Source organism: Triticum urartu, chromosome 3A, assembly GCF_056163025.1.
Source record: "Triticum urartu cultivar PI428250 chromosome 3A, HENAU_Tu73, whole genome shotgun sequence".
NCBI lineage: Eukaryota > Viridiplantae > Streptophyta > Magnoliopsida > Poales > Poaceae > Triticum > Triticum urartu.
In genome coordinates, this window is record NC_141875.1 from 463871180 (window position 1) to 463887100 (window position 15921).

At 46.6% G+C, this 15921-nt stretch overlaps 1 pseudogene; it reads right to left on the minus strand.

Annotated features, from left to right (window-relative positions):
• Positions 1-3571: 3571 nt before the first annotated feature.
• Positions 3572-12258, minus strand: LOC147980089 (uncharacterized; annotated as a pseudogene).
• Positions 12259-15921: the final 3663 nt, after the last annotated feature.

Consider the following 15921-nt stretch of genomic DNA (forward strand, 5'->3'; position numbering starts at 1 on the left):
CTCATGCCGGCACCATGCCAGCACCGGCATACAATGCCGGCTTCAGAAAATACCACAGTTCATGCTGGCGCACTCGCCAGCCGGCCGACACACATGCCAGCACACAAAAATGGTGGGACTTGGAGTTCGACCATGCCATCGCGGCTCCCGTGGTCATGCCGGCACACCTGCCGGCATACAAAAAGATGGCCCTCGACACCATAGATCACTCGTCCTGGAACTTGAGCATGTCGGCCTGCATCTTCTCGAACCACGGCCTCTTCCTTGGCGACAAGGAGTTGAGATCCACCTTCATGATCTCCATCCCGGTCATCATGCTTGCAAGAGCCACTTCTTTCGCCTTTGTCTTGGTGTTGGCGGCCTCGATCTCTAGCATCTTGGCTTGCTTCTCGGCCTCGAACTCGAACATCTTGGCTTGCTTCTCGGCGTCAAGATCAAGCCTCCTCCTTTAGATCTCCATGAAAGCATCCATTTGCTCCGCCTTGAAACGCCGGCGCTCCTCCTCTCTTGAGTCCTTCTTATTCATCATGCCGTCCACGCTTGCGATCAAGGCGTTGGTGGCCGCATCTCGCTTGTCCTCCTTCTTGGAGTTGGTCTTCCCCCGCGGTCGTGTCGGCTCGCCCTCCCCAACATCCTCCACGGCGCCCTTCCCCCCACGTGCCTTGAGCGCGGCATATTGTGCCTTGAACTTCTCTTCGTCCTTGATGACCCGATAGCAATGGGAGAGGTTGAAGCACTTGCCATTGTGTTGAACCTTGAATGCCTTCAAAGCTTGAAATGTCTACAAAATGTTCCCATGCAAGCATATGGGTGAGTGATAGCAAATGAAGACATAAAAGAATGATCTTAATGGCACAAAAGAGGCCGACTTGCTTGCTATCATACCATGTCTTGCACGCCAATGCCGCTCACGGGGCGGGCCTTGACTCTCAAGGGTGGCACAAAACTTGTTGCACTCTTGTTGGATCACCCTCCACCACTTGGAAATAGAGACCCACCCGCGCGTGCTCACAAATTGGTAGGGTGGAAATTTCTTGCGCTCATGAAACTCGCGGTGCACACGAGTCCAAAAGGTTGAATGCTTTTGCTCGGCGCCCGTCTTTGGGTCTAGTCCAATGTCTCGCCAACACTCGCAAAGAAGCTTGTCCTCGGCAGCTGTGTACGCCTTCATGCGCTTGCTCTTGCCCTTCGGCTTGGGGTCGGCGGTTTGGTTGGCGAGCTCGTCCTCGAACAAAGGCTCCACTTCGATGTCGCACTCGTCCTCTTCCTCTAGCCCATAGTCGTCCGAGAACTCGTGGTCGAGGGGGAAGCCGTCCAGGTCGATGCCGACCTGATCATGCATGATGGCCGCCTGATTGGGATCATAGCCAGCGGCCGGCGTGAACGCCCGGCGGCCGTCCTGGCTTTGTGTCTCCTCGGGATCGTAGCCAGCGCCCGGCGCGCCACCCTCGAAGATGAGGTGTTGCATGTAGTCCTCGTCGACGGCAGACGGCATTTCCTCGAACAGGTTGCGGGCGTCCGGGAGACCGGCCGGCGTCTGTCGTGCGCGTTTCCTCGTGCTGCCGGACGATGAGCCATCGATCACCGGGGTGGCGTTGAGGTCGATGGGCGCGGGCGTGGAAGGCGCGACCACGCTCACGTCGGGTGAGCACTCCCCGGGGAGGCGGGAGGCCTGCGGGTAGACGTGGAAGCCGGGGACCAGGTTGCAAGCCGATGCGCAGGGTGAGTCGGGCATCACCATCCGAGGAAACGCCGACGAGCCGGTGCTGGCCGCGGCGATGGCGGCTTGGACGAGGCTCTGCTGGCTAGGGTTTACCCCAAGCATGTAGAGCGCCTCCCTCGTTGCAGCGGTGACGCGGGCGTTGGTGAATTCCTGCTGTGCGGCGGCGGCCTGCGCAGCGGCCTCATCCCTCGCGTTCGCGGTGTGCCTCCGGCCCTTCCTCTTGGTCGACTCCCTTGCCCGCTGTTCGGGCGTCAGCGCCTTCTTCGGCTTGGTCGCCGCGGCGGTCTTGCGTGCCGCACGAGGCTTGCCTTTCCCGGAGGGGGCGACGGCGCCGAACGAGGCGAGGGAGGCGAGGCCGACGGCGGCATCGAGGTCGAGGTCGATGACGTCCTCCATAGCTGGTTGGGGGGTGGGGGCGCGCGCTGGCGGGAACGTTTTTGGGAAAAATTGGGGGAAATGGTTGTGGCTACCACAGACAGGCGGGCCCGGGGAGAGGAGTAGGCACGCGCGCATCCTTCTCGTGTCCGCGCCGACGCAAATTCGGCTAAAAAATGGGCCTGGAATGGGTCGCCCGCGGACGAAAAACGGACGCGCGTCCGTTTGGGTTGACGCGTTGGGCCGCCACTTTTGTCCGCGCCGACCCCAACGGACGAGGGCGGACGAAATGGTCGCCCCATTGGAGTTGCTCTTATATATAGCAAAAATATAATGTTATAGGAAACTAAATTCAAATATGAATTCAATGATATAATTTTTTATGCCATGCATTCACATTTTACAAGTTAAATACGTGGTCAAACTTTGACCCAAAATATGATGCAGAATAGTAAACCAAGACGGAGGTAGTAAGTACGAACGCCACCTCTGGCACATTTGAAAAAGGAGAGTACCACGAAAGTGATCGGCCCTCTTTAGAAACTTCTATGCTGCACGCCAGCACCTTGTGTAAGGATGTTAGGGCATCTTTTGACCCTGATTCACTCAAGGGGCAGTTGGTGTAGTCATTAGAGATGACAAAGGTAATTTCGTTGCGGCAGCAAATGAGAATATTGAATTATGCTTAGATGTTTTTATGGATGAAGCTATGGCTCTCAGTTTGGACTGAATTTAGCAATGACTGTTGGTTGCAATAGGTTGGTTATCAACTCGGATAATATTGATGTGATTAGTACAATGCAAGAAGGCGCCTCCTTCGCTGGTGCCGCAGCTGCAATTTTCGAATATTGCTACTACATATTCATTGATATTTCTCATGTAATTTATGAACCTGTCCTAAACAGGCGAACATTGTAGCGCATGATCTAGCAAGATGAGCAAGAATTTCTACCCCTAATACTTCATTTTTTGTCCAGTAGATTTAATCCCTCTCCTTATCAATGAAATAACCTTGGTGTCCAGTGAATAAAGAGGGGTTTTAGATGTAAAAAAGGATATTAGGGTATCTCCAATGCGCACCCGTAAATTTCCTCCCGCATCTGCCCGCGGACAGGGGGATTAGTCAGCGGACACGAATGCGGGAGCCGATTATCCAAAGCTATATATCTGTCAGTAAAGGACAATCTAGAATTCAAACAAAGTTTGATCCATAGAGCGTGCCGGTTCACACCGGTGCGGGATCGCATGCTCGGTCACAACCAAAAAGAGGCAAGTATGCTTAAGTTTGTACATGCCCGATAAGAAAAGAATATCAGTCCGACAGTCCATGCAAAAAGCTTGACATTTTCTACCCTGCCGGACCGACAATCCAAGCCTCCACGCTCAAGGTGTCGTCGCTGCCGCATATGCAGCCTCCGCCTCCTTCTCGGTCGCCACCTCCTCCTCGTCCACTACCTCCAACTCATCTTTCTACTATTGTAACATCTTATAGTGGACGGCTTGCACAATCATTCTTGCATCGGCATCCAAAGACTCCAAATTCAAGGACAACATCTTGGCATCCTCCGCATTGCTTGTGATCTTCACCTTCTTTTCTTCGAGCATCGCCTTCTTCTCCTCGAGGTTCTTTCCCTGAAACCCTCTTCTAACTTTCTTGGACGGTTCTTTTGTTGGGTCGGTTGGGTCACTGATTTCTTCCTCGATGGCTTGGGTGGCGATCTTGGCTATGTATAAGTTCCACTAAGGTTGTCCATTCAACTTCAACCAGCAATGGATGATGATGAAGTTTTTCTTCTCCAACTTCTTGAACACCGTACATGCATGAGAAGGCTACAAAATAAACATTTTCAACAAAACTATGAATATCCGGCCATAAAACTATGCATATTTGGCTAATGATCAGCAAAACTATGCATATCCGGCTAGTGATCAATAAAACTATGCATATTCGGCCAGTGAGCAGCAAATTATGCATATCCAACAAATGATCAACAAAACTATGCATATACGACTAGTGATCAACAAAACTATGCATATCCGACTAATAAACAACAAAACTATGCATATCTAGCTAGTGATGAAGTAAACTATGCATATCCGACTAAATGAACTTACTTTCTCGGTGTTTGCGCACCACTAGGCCACCGTGCGATGAGATGTGCCAGGTGGTTGCAATACTCCATCATGGCCTCTTGGATTGTGTAGCATCGATGGTTGAGGGACTTCAATTCACGGTTGTGGATGATTGCATCAAAGTAGGGAACAAAGTGCTTGCGTTCATGAAATCATGTGTGAATGTTGGCCCAAAAAGTTGTGCCCTTTTTCTCTGTGCCATGGATCGTATTGAGGCTAGCGTCCAACCATGCATCACACAACAGCTCTTCCTCCCGCATGTTCAAACTTTATCCTCTACCCTTCTTCATCGAATCACGACCCGATCCTGCTGCTGTGTACCCATGTCGGTCTAGCATAGGATTGCTGCGTGCCGGTCTGGGTTTAGTCATGTTGCCTGTGGGTGTAGTTGCTTGGCTGGGTTGGATCCGAGTCTTCCACCTTCCTTTCCTCATAACCTCCTCCTTCTCTACCTCTGTCATGGATGATGTCGAACATCTCCATATCCACGTTGGCGTACACCTTCTCCCTCGCTTTAAGCATGGCAACAAACAGCGTGCGGGCACCCTTCTGCTCCCCGCTCGCCGTCCACGCCTGGACGAACTGTGGCGAAGAATACTCCAAGAAGAGCAGTGTCACCGCATTTATGTGGATGACATAAGGTACTTGCCCAGCGGCGGTTGCCTTGGACTACTTACCGAGCTCCTTGGCGGCATAGTAGTATGGAGCCTTGTGATGCTTTGACCATGACGGTGTCTGGACGGTGGGTGACATCATCAAGGCTCCACGGCCCTGGTCGCGACCTCCCATGTACGCGACCGGCACGCCCACCGCCACGGACGCCATCAGCACACCCTCCACCAGCCTTCTGCTTCCTAAGCATTTCCTCCTTTGCAGCCTTCGATTAACGCGAGTTTATGAGCTTTTCATCCTTTCTAGCCTTCATTTTGACGCGGCGATTTTGTCGTGTCGCCGATTTGATCTTCCAGGTGAGCACGATGCTCGGATCCTCCTACACCTCCACCACCTCCATCTCTGACAGGTTTTCATCTAGTTCCATGCATCGACGGAAGGAGTGGAGAAGAAAGTGGGAGAAAAGGGCGGAAATTGGGTGGAGAACGGCGGGATGGAAGAAGAGAGTGGGGGATTTTGGCGCGGAAACAGTGGGGGTGCTCCAAAAGCGCGGGCTCTACATTCCTTTTGGGAGGGCATTGGTGCAAGAGTCCAATGTGTCTCGTGTCCGTACCCCCCGCAAATCCCCCTTCCTCGCGTTTGGTTTCGGTTTGTAGGAAAAACATGGTCCATACCGCTCCTCGGACGGATGGGGGTCAGCGTTGGATGGCTTCCGGGGTCCGGATGTATGCGGGCGGTTTGGGGGTCAGTGTTGGAGATGCCTGTTGGAAATATGCCCCAGAGGCAATAATATTGTATTATTATATTTCCATGTTCATAATTAAGAATTTATATTCTATGCTATAACTGCTATGATCTTGGAATATAAGATTCAGTGGAAAACTCATATGCACGTGAGGAATGATAAACGGCAAAATAAGATTCCTAGTCTCGCCTCTAGAACTAGCTTAAGTGTTGTTTGTGATTCCGGATCTTAGGATGTTGTTAAGTGTAACAATAGTCCTAAAACAACTTGGAGAGTATGACGTTATAAGAACGATCATATTGAATCGACCCAAACTTGTTTGTTATGCTTTGAGATAATATCTTCGGAAATCAATTGTTATAACACGGAGTGTTAATGTTTGTTTTAGTTTCTTAGACCATGAGAGTATCGTAGTCACTTCTTACCGTACGGTGGACTTTGGATTTGCTCAAATGTCATCTATAACACGAGGATCATAACAACAACTTATAGGTTCATCATAAAGTTTCACAAGGGAAGCTCAAGAGTGGAAATTGCTCCTCCGATGATGGAGAGATATTCTTAGGGCCCTCTCGGTGTGACGGCATCCATAATCGTCTGGCTAGACACAAGTGACTACATCACGGGGATGCTGGAACACGTCAATGAGAAAGAAGAACAAAATCGGTAACAAGGAGATCGGTACAACGAGCATGGGGATGAATCAAGATGATACTGATACATCCCACATCATGTTTTGTAAAGTATCGCAGAGCAAAGGGAACATCACATGATAACCAAAGGTTCACTCAATGGTCATTCATGTATTCATAGGGATCGATATGGACGTCCATTCACTACTGCAGGATGCTACTAATGCGACACTATGATCAGAGACCCTTCTACAAAACTGTGTGCGATGCAATAATCGCAAACAGTGGTGTAAAAAGACCCTCAGAAAATGTTGGGTAACGTAGTAATTTCAAAAAAAAATCCTACGCACACGCAAGATCATGGTGATGCATAGCAACGCGAGAGGAGAGTATCGTCTACGTACCCTCATAGACCGTAAGCGGAAGCGTTATGAGAACATGGTTGATGTAGTCGTACGTCTTCACGATCCGACCGATCCAAGTACCGAACGTACGACACCTCCGAGTTCAGCACATGTTCAGCTCGATGACGTCCCACGAACTCCGATCCAGCAGAGCTTCACAGGAGAGTTCCGTCAGCACGATGGCGTGATGACGGTGATGATGTTGCTACCGACGCAGGGCTTCACCTAAGCACTACTACGATACGATCGGGGTGGATTATGGTGGAGGGGGGCACCGCACACGGCTTGGAATAATCAACTTGTGTGTACTAGGGTGCCCCCTGCCCCCGTATATAAATGAGCAAGGGGGAGGCCGGCCGGCCCTTGCACGGCGCGCCAGGAGGAGGAGTCCTCCTCCTAGTAGGAGTAGGACTCCACTTTCCTACTTCTAATAGGAGGGGGAAAGGAAGGAGGAGAGGGAGAAGGAAAGGGGGGCGCCGCCCACCTTCCCTAGTCCAATTCGTACCAGAGGGGGAGGGGATGCGCGGCCTGCCCTAGCCGGCACTCTCTCTCTCCACTAAGGCCCATGTGGCCCAATACTTCTCCCCGGGGGTTCCGGTAACCCTCCGGCACCCCGGTTTTCTCTGAAATCATCCGGAACACTTCCGGTATTCGAATATAGTCATCCAATATATCAATCTTTATGTCTCGACCATTTAGAGACTCCTCATCATGTCCGTGATCACATCCGGGACTCCGAACTACCTTCGGTACATCAAATCACATAAACTCATAATGCTGATCATCACCGAACGTTAAGCGTGCCGACCCTATGGGTTCGATAACTATGTAGACATGACCGAGACACGTTTCTGGTCAATAACCAATAGTGGAACCTAGATGCTCATATTGGCTCCTACATATTCTATGAAGATCTTTATCGGTCAAACCGCATAACAACATACGTTGTTCCCTTTGTCATTGGTATGTTACTTGCCCGAGATTTGATCGTCGGTATCTCAATACCTAGCTCAATCTCGTTATCGGCATGTCTCTTTACTCGTTTCATAATGCATCATCCCACAACTAACTCATTAGTTTCATTGCTTGCAAGGCTTATAGTGATGTGCATTACCGAGAGGGCCCAGAGATACCTCTCCGACAATTGGAGTGACAAATCCTAATCTCGATCTATGCCAAATCAACAAGTACCAATGGAGACACCTGTAGAGCACCTTTATAATCACCCAGCTACGTTGTGACGTTTGGTAGCACACAAAGTGTTCCTCCGGTAATCGGGAGTTGCATAATCTCATAGTCATAGGAACATGTATAAGTCATGAAGAAAGCAATAGCAGTAAACTAAAACGATCAAGTGCTAAGCTAACGGAATGGGTCAAGTTAATCACATCATTCTCCTAATGATGTGATCCCGTTTATCAAATGACAACTCATGTCTATGGTTAGGAAACATAACCATCTTTTATCAACGAGCTAGTCAAGTAGAGGCATACTAGTGACACTCTGTTTGTCTATGTATTCAGACATGTATTATGTTTCTGGTTAATACAATTCTAGCATGAATAATAAACATTTATCATGAAATAAGGAAATAAATAATAACTTTATTATTGCCTCTAGGGCATATTTCCTTCAGTATCCCACTTGCACTAGTCAATAATCTAGATTACATAGTAATGATTCTAACACCCATGGAGCCTTGGTGCTAATCATGTTTTGCTCATGAGAGAGGCTTAGTCAACGGGTCTGCAACATACAAATCCGTATGTATCTTGCAAATCTCTATGTCTCCCACCCGGACTTGATCGCGGATGGAATTGGTGCGTCTCCTGATGTGTTTGGTTCTCTTGTGAAATCTGGATTCCTTTGCCAAGGCAATTGCACCAGTATTGTCACAAAAGATTTGCATTGGACCCGATGCACTAGGTATGACACCTAGATCGGATATGAACTCCTTGATCCGGACTCCTTCATTTGCTGCTTCCGAAGCAACTATGTACTCCGCTTCACACGTAGATCCCGCGACGACGCTTTGTTTAGAACTGCTCCAACTGACAGCTCCACCGTTCAAGATAAACACGTATCCGGTTTGCGATTTAGAATCGTCCGGATCAGTGTCAAAGATTGCATCGACGTAACCATTTACGATGAGCTCTTTGTCACCTCCATAAACGAGAAACATATCCTTAGTACTTTTCAGGTATTTCAGGATGTTCTTGACCACTGTCCAGTGATCCACTCCTAGATTACTTTGGTACCTCCCTGCTAAACTAATAGCAAGGCACACATCAGGTCTGGTACACAGCATTGCATACATGATAGAGCCTATGGCTGAAGCATAGGGAACACTTTTCATTTTCTCTCTTTCTACTGCAGTGGTCGGGCATTGAGTCTTACTCAACTTCACACCTTGTAACACAGGCAATAAACCTTTCTTAGCTTGATCCATTTTGAACTTCTTCAAAACTTTATCAAGGTATGTGCTTTGTGAAAGTCCAATTAAGCGTCTTGATCTATCTCTATAGATCTTGATGCCCAATATATAAGCAACTTCACCGAGGTCTTTCATTGAAAAACTCTTATTCAAGTATCCTTTTATGCTATCCAGAAATTCTATATCATTTCCAATCAACAATATGTCATCCACATATAATATTAGAAATGCAACAGAGCTCCCACTCACTTTCTTGTAAATACATGCTTCTCCAAAAGTCTCCATAAAACCATATGCTTTGATCACACTATAAAAACGTTTATCCCAACTCCAAGAGGCTTGCACCAGTCCATAAATGGATCGCTGGAGCTTACACACTTTGTTAGCACCCTTTGGATTGATAAAACCTTCAGGTTGCATCATATACAACTCTTCTTCCAGAAATCCATTCAGGAATGCAGTCTTCTCATCCATTTGCCAAATTTCATAATCATAAAATGCGGCAATTGCTAACATGATTCGGACGGACTTAAGCATCGCTACAGGTGAGAAGGTCTCATCGTAGTCAACTGCTTGAACTTGTCGAAAACCTTTCGCAACAAGTCGAGCTTTGTAGACAGTAACATTACCGTCAACGTCAGTCTTCTTTTTGAAGATCCATTTATTCTCGATGGCTTGCCGATCATCGGGCAAGTCAACCAAAGTCCACACTTTGTTCTCATACATGGATCCCATCTCAGATTTCATGGCCTAAAGCCATTTTGCGGAATCTGGGCTCATCATCGCTTCCTCATAGTTGTAGGTTCATCATGGTCAAGTAACATGACCTCCAGAACAGGATTACCGTACCACTCTGGTGCGGATCTTACTCTGGTTGATGTACGAGGTTCAGTAGTAACTTGATCTTAAGTTTCATGATCATCATCATTGGCTTCCTCACTAATTGGTGTAGGTGTCACAGGAACCGGTTTCTATGATGGACTACTTTCCAATAAGGGATCAGGTACAGTTACCTCATCAAGTTCTACTTTCCTTCCACTCACCTATTTCGAGAGAAACTCCCTCTCTATAAAGGATCCATTCTTAGCAACAAATGTCTTGCCTTCGGATCTGTGATAGAAGGTGTACCCAACAGTCTCCTTTGGGTATCCTATGAAGACACATTTCCTCGATTTAGGTTCGAGCTTATCAGGTTGAAGCTTTTTTCACATAAGCATCGCAACCCCAAACTTTAAGAAACGACAACTTTGTTTTCTTGCCAAACCACAGTTCATATGGTGTCGTCTCAACGGATTTAGATGGTGCCCTATTTAACGTGAATGCAGCTGTCTCTAATGCATAACCTCAAAACGAAGTGGTAAATTGGTAAGAGACATCATAGATTTCACCATATCTAATAAAGTATGGTTATGATGTTCGGACACACCATTATGCTGTGGTGTTCCGAGTGGCGTGAGTTGCGAAACTATTCCGCATTGTTTCAAATGAAGAACAAACTCTTAACTCAAATATTCTCCTCCATGATCAGATCATAGAAACTTCATTTTCTTGTTACGATGATTTTCCACTTCACTCTGAAATTCTTTGAACTTTTCAAATGTCTCAGACTTATGTTTCATCAAGTAGATATACCCATATCTTCTCGAATCATCTGTGAAGGTGAGAAAATAACGATACCCGCCGCAAGCCTCAACATTCATCGGACCACATACATCAGTATGTATGATTTCCAACAAATCTGTTGCTCGCTCCATAGTTCTGTAGAACGGCGTTTCAGTCATCTTGCCCATGAGGCATGGTTTGCTAGTACCAAGTGTTTCCAAAAGTCCATCAGAATGGAGTTTCTTCATGCGCTTTACACCAATATGACTTAAATGGCAGTGCCACAAATAAGTTGCACTATCATTATCAACTCTGCATCTTTTGGCTTCAACATTATGAATATGTGTATCACTACTATCGAGATTCATTAAAAATAGACCACTCTTTAAGGGTGCATGACCATAAAAGATATTACTCATATAAATAGAACAACCATTATTCTCTTATTTAAATGAATAACTGTCTCGCATCAAACAAGATCCAGATATAATGTTCATGCTCAACGCTGGCACCAAATAACAATTATTCAGGTCTAAAACTAATCCCGAAGGTAGATGTAGAGGTAGCGTGCCGACGCCGATCACATCGACTTTGGAACCATTTCCCACGCGCATCGTCACCTCGTCCTTAGCCAATCTTCGCTTAATCCGTAGTCCCTGTTTCGAGTTGCAAATATTAGCAACAGAACCAGTATCAAATACCCAGGTGCTACTGTGAGCTTTAGTAAGGTACATATCAATACCATGTATATCACATGTACCTTTGTTCACCTTGCCATCCTTCTTATCCGCCAAATACTTGGGGCAGTTCCGCTTCCAGTGACCAGTCCCTTTGTAGTAGAAGCACTCAGTCTCAGGCTTAGGTCCAGACTTGGGTTTCTTCTCTTGAGCATCAACTTGTTTGCCGTTCTTCTTGAAGTTCCCTTTCTTCTTCCCTTTACCCTTTTTCTTGAAACGGGTGGTCTTGTTGACCATCAACACTTGATGCTCCTTCTTGATTTCTACCTCCGCAACCTTTAGCATTGCGAAGAGCTCGGGAATTGTCTTATCCACCCTTTGCATGTTATAGTTCATCACGAAGCCCTTGTAGCTTGGTGGCGGTGATTGAAGAATTCTGGCAATGACACTATCATCCGGAAGATTAACTTCCAGTTGAATCAAGTGATTGCAGTACCCATACATTCTGAGTATATGTTCACTGACAGAACTATTCTCCTCCATTTTGCAGCTGTAGAACTTATTGGAGACCTCATATCTCTCAATCCGGGCATTTGCTTGAAATATTAACTTCAACTCCTAGAACATCTCATATGCTCCATGACGTTCAAAATGTCGTTGAAGTCCCGGTTCTAAGCCGTAAAGCATGGCACACTGAACTATCGAGTAGTCATCAACATGCGACTGCCAGGTATTCATAATGTCTGCAGTTGCCGGTGCGGGTGGTACACCTAGCGGTGCTTCCAGGACGTAATTCTTCTGTGCAGCAATGAGGATAATCCTCAAGTTACGGACCCAGTCCGTGTAATTGCTACCATCATCTTTTAACTTTGCTTTCTCAAGGAACATGTTAAAATTCAATGGAACAACAGCACGGGCCATCTATCTACAACAACATAGACAAGCAAAATACTATCAGGTACTAAGTTCATGATAAATTAAAGTTCAATTAATCATATTTAAGAACTCCCTCTTAGATAGACATCCCTCTAATCATCTAAGTGATTATGTGATCCAAATCAACTAAACCATGACCGATCATCACGTGAAATGGAGTAGTTTCCAATGGTGAACATCACTATGTTGATCATATCTACTATATGATTCACGCTCGACCTTTCGGTCTCAGTGTTCCGAGGCCATATCTACATTGCTAGGCTCATCAAGTTTAACCCGAGTATTTCTGCGTGTGCAAAACTGGCTTGCACCAGTTGTATGTGAACGTAGAGCTTATCACACCCGATCATCACGTGGTGTCTCGGCATGACGAACTTTGGCAATGGTGTATACTCATGGAGAACACTTGTACCTTGAAATTTAGTGAGAGATCATCTTATAATGCTACCGTCAATCAAGCAGAATAAGATGCATAAAGGATAAACATCACATGCAATCAATATAAGTGATATGATATGGCCATCATCATCTTGTGCCTTTGATCTCCATCTCCAAAGCACCGTCATGATCACCATCGTCACCGGCGTGACACCTTGATCTCCATCATAGCATCATTGTCGTCTCGCCAAATATTGCTTCTATGACTATCGCTACCGTTTAGTGATAAAGTAAAGGAATTACAGGGCGATTGCATTGCATACAATAAAGCGACAACCATATGGCTCCTGCCAGTTGCCGATAACTCCGTTACAAAACATGATCATCTCATACAATAAATATAGCATCATGCCTTGACCATATAACATCACAACATGCCCTGCAAAAACAAGTTAGACATCCTCTACTTTGTTGTTGCAAGTTTTACGTGCCTGCTACGGGCTGAGCAAGAACCGTTCTTACATACGCATCAAAACCACAACGATATTTTGTCAAGTTAGTGTTGTTTTAACCTTCAACAAGGACCAGGCGTGGTCACACTCGGTTCAACTAAAGTTGGAGAAACTGACAACCACCAGCCACCTGTGTGCAAAGCACGTCAGTAGAACCAGTCTCGCGTAAGCGTACGCGTAATGTCGGTCCGGGCCGCTTCATCCAACAATACCGCTGAACCAAAGTATGACATGCTGGTAAGCAGTATGACTTGTATCGCCCACAACTCACTTGCATTCTACTCATGCATATAACATCTACGCATAAACCTGTCTCTGATGCCACTGTTGGGTAACATAGTAATTTCAAAAAAAAATCCTACGCACATGCAAGATCATGGTGATGCATAGCAACGAGAGAGGAGAGTATCTTCTACGTGCCCTCATAGACCATAAGCGGAAGCGTTATGAGAACGCAGTTGATGTAGTCGTACGTCTTCACGATCCGACCGATCCAAGTACCGAACGTACGGCACCTCCGAGTTCAGCACACATTCAGCTCGATGACGTCCCACGAACTCCGATCCAGCAGAGCTTCATAGGAGAGTTCCGTCAGCACGACGGCGTGATGACGGTGATGATGCTGCTACCGACGCAGGGCTTCGCCTAAGCACCGCTACGATATGATCGAGGTGGATTATGGTGGAGGGGGGCACCGCACACGGCTTGGAACAATCAACTTGTGTGTACTAGGGTGCCCCTACCCCTTTATATAAAGGAGCAAGGGGGAGGCCGGCCGGCCCTTGTAGGGCGCGCCAAGAGGAGGAGTCCTCCTCCTAGTAGGAGTAGGACTCCCCTTTGCTACTCCTACTAGGAGGGGGAAAGGAAGGAGGAGAGGGAGAAGGAAAGGGGGGCGCCGCCCACCTTCCCTAGTCCAATTCGGACCAGAGGAGGAGGGAGCGCGCGGCCTGCCCTGGCCGGCCCTCTCTCTCTCTCCACTAAGGCCCATGTGGCGCATTACTTCTCTGGGGGGGGGGGGGTCCGGTAACCCTCCGGCACTCCGGTTTTCTCCGAAATCATCCGAAACACTTCCGGTATCCGAATATAGTCGTCCAATATATCAATCTTTATGTCTCGACCATTTCGAGACTCCTCGTCATGTTCGTGATCACATCCGGGACTCAAAACTACCTTTGGTACATCAAATCACATAAACTCATTTCATAATGCATCATCCCACAACTAACTCATTAGTTTCATTGCTTGCAAGGCTTATAGTGATGTGCATTACCGAGAGGGCCCAGAGATACCTCTCCGACAATTGGAGTGACAAACCCTAATCTCGATCTATGCCAAATCAACAAGTACCAATGGAGACACCTGTAGAGCACCTTTATAATCACCCAGCTATGTTGTGACGTTTGGTAGCACACAAAGTGTTCCTCCGGTAATCGGGAGTTGCATAATCTCATAGTCATAGGAACATGTATAAGTCATGAAGAAAGCAATAGCAGTAAACTAAAACGATCAAGTGCTAAGCTAACGGAATGGGTCAAGTCAATCACATCATTCTCCTAATGATGTGATCCCATTTATCAAATGACAACTCATGTCCATGGTTAGGAAACATAACCATCTTTGACCAACGAGCTAGTCAAGTAGAGGCATACTAGTGACACTGTTTGTCTATGTATTCAAACATGTATTATGTTTCTGGTTAATGCAATTCTAGCATGAATAATAAACATTTATCATGAAATAAGGAAGTAAATAATAACTTTATTATTGCCTCTAGGGCATATTTCCTTCAAAAAGGTGCAAAACGTTTGCGATGACGGATGCATCAAACACGGTTCAGATTTTAGGTGCGTGTGCGATGTAGGGCATACGGTTCAGTTCAATTAACTGTTTGCGATGGGGAGGAACAAAAGAAACGGGCAGCCAGATGAAGGTGTGTGCGATGTACAACATATAGTTCACTTGGATGAACTGTTTGTGATTAGGCAACACAAAAGAAACGGTCAGCCAGATCAAGGTGTGTGCGATATACGGCATGCGGTTCACTCGGATGAACTGTTTGTGTTGAGACAAGAGAGCAGAAACGGCCGCATGTAATTGCATCGCATGGCAATGCGCGTGGCGCAACTGCATGCATATGGGGCCCCCGACGTGATCGTGCGCACGCCCAACCGCTTGTAGAGGGTGCCCAAATTCAAACATTGCATCGAGATGTCCATGTATCGATTAGACAAAACATCCAATTACATTATATATCAAATACCATAAATATTGCAAGGTTCAAATTCAAAGATTACAACACCCAAATTCAAACATTGCAAACATCATCATTTCTGAAAAGGGATCAGCCGCTGACAAGTCATGTATGGGTTTGACACAATGACTTCCAATTGCTTTGCCATATGCTCTTCCAATACGAAGTTTAACTTTTTTGGAGCCTCTTCCATTCTGTAGTACCTACTGGCTTGGATCAACATACAATTCATCTTTCCTAATTAAATGCATGTTCATCCTCAGTACCCTCAGCACCTTTGCTCTAGAAAGAAAGAACCTGATAGTGTAATCTCCGGTAAGGTCCCTCGGTAGGAGTTCAAAGTAATATTTAAGAGGTGCAGCTCCAGGCATTCGATGTGATTGTCGTTATAAACATTATCCACCTTTGGGCCTATTATTATCTGCAAAAGAAGAGAACGTGTTAGTGCCTACATGCAGTTTTGAACACTGCTACAAGCCCATTTGGTTTGCAGGATTTGTAAAATAC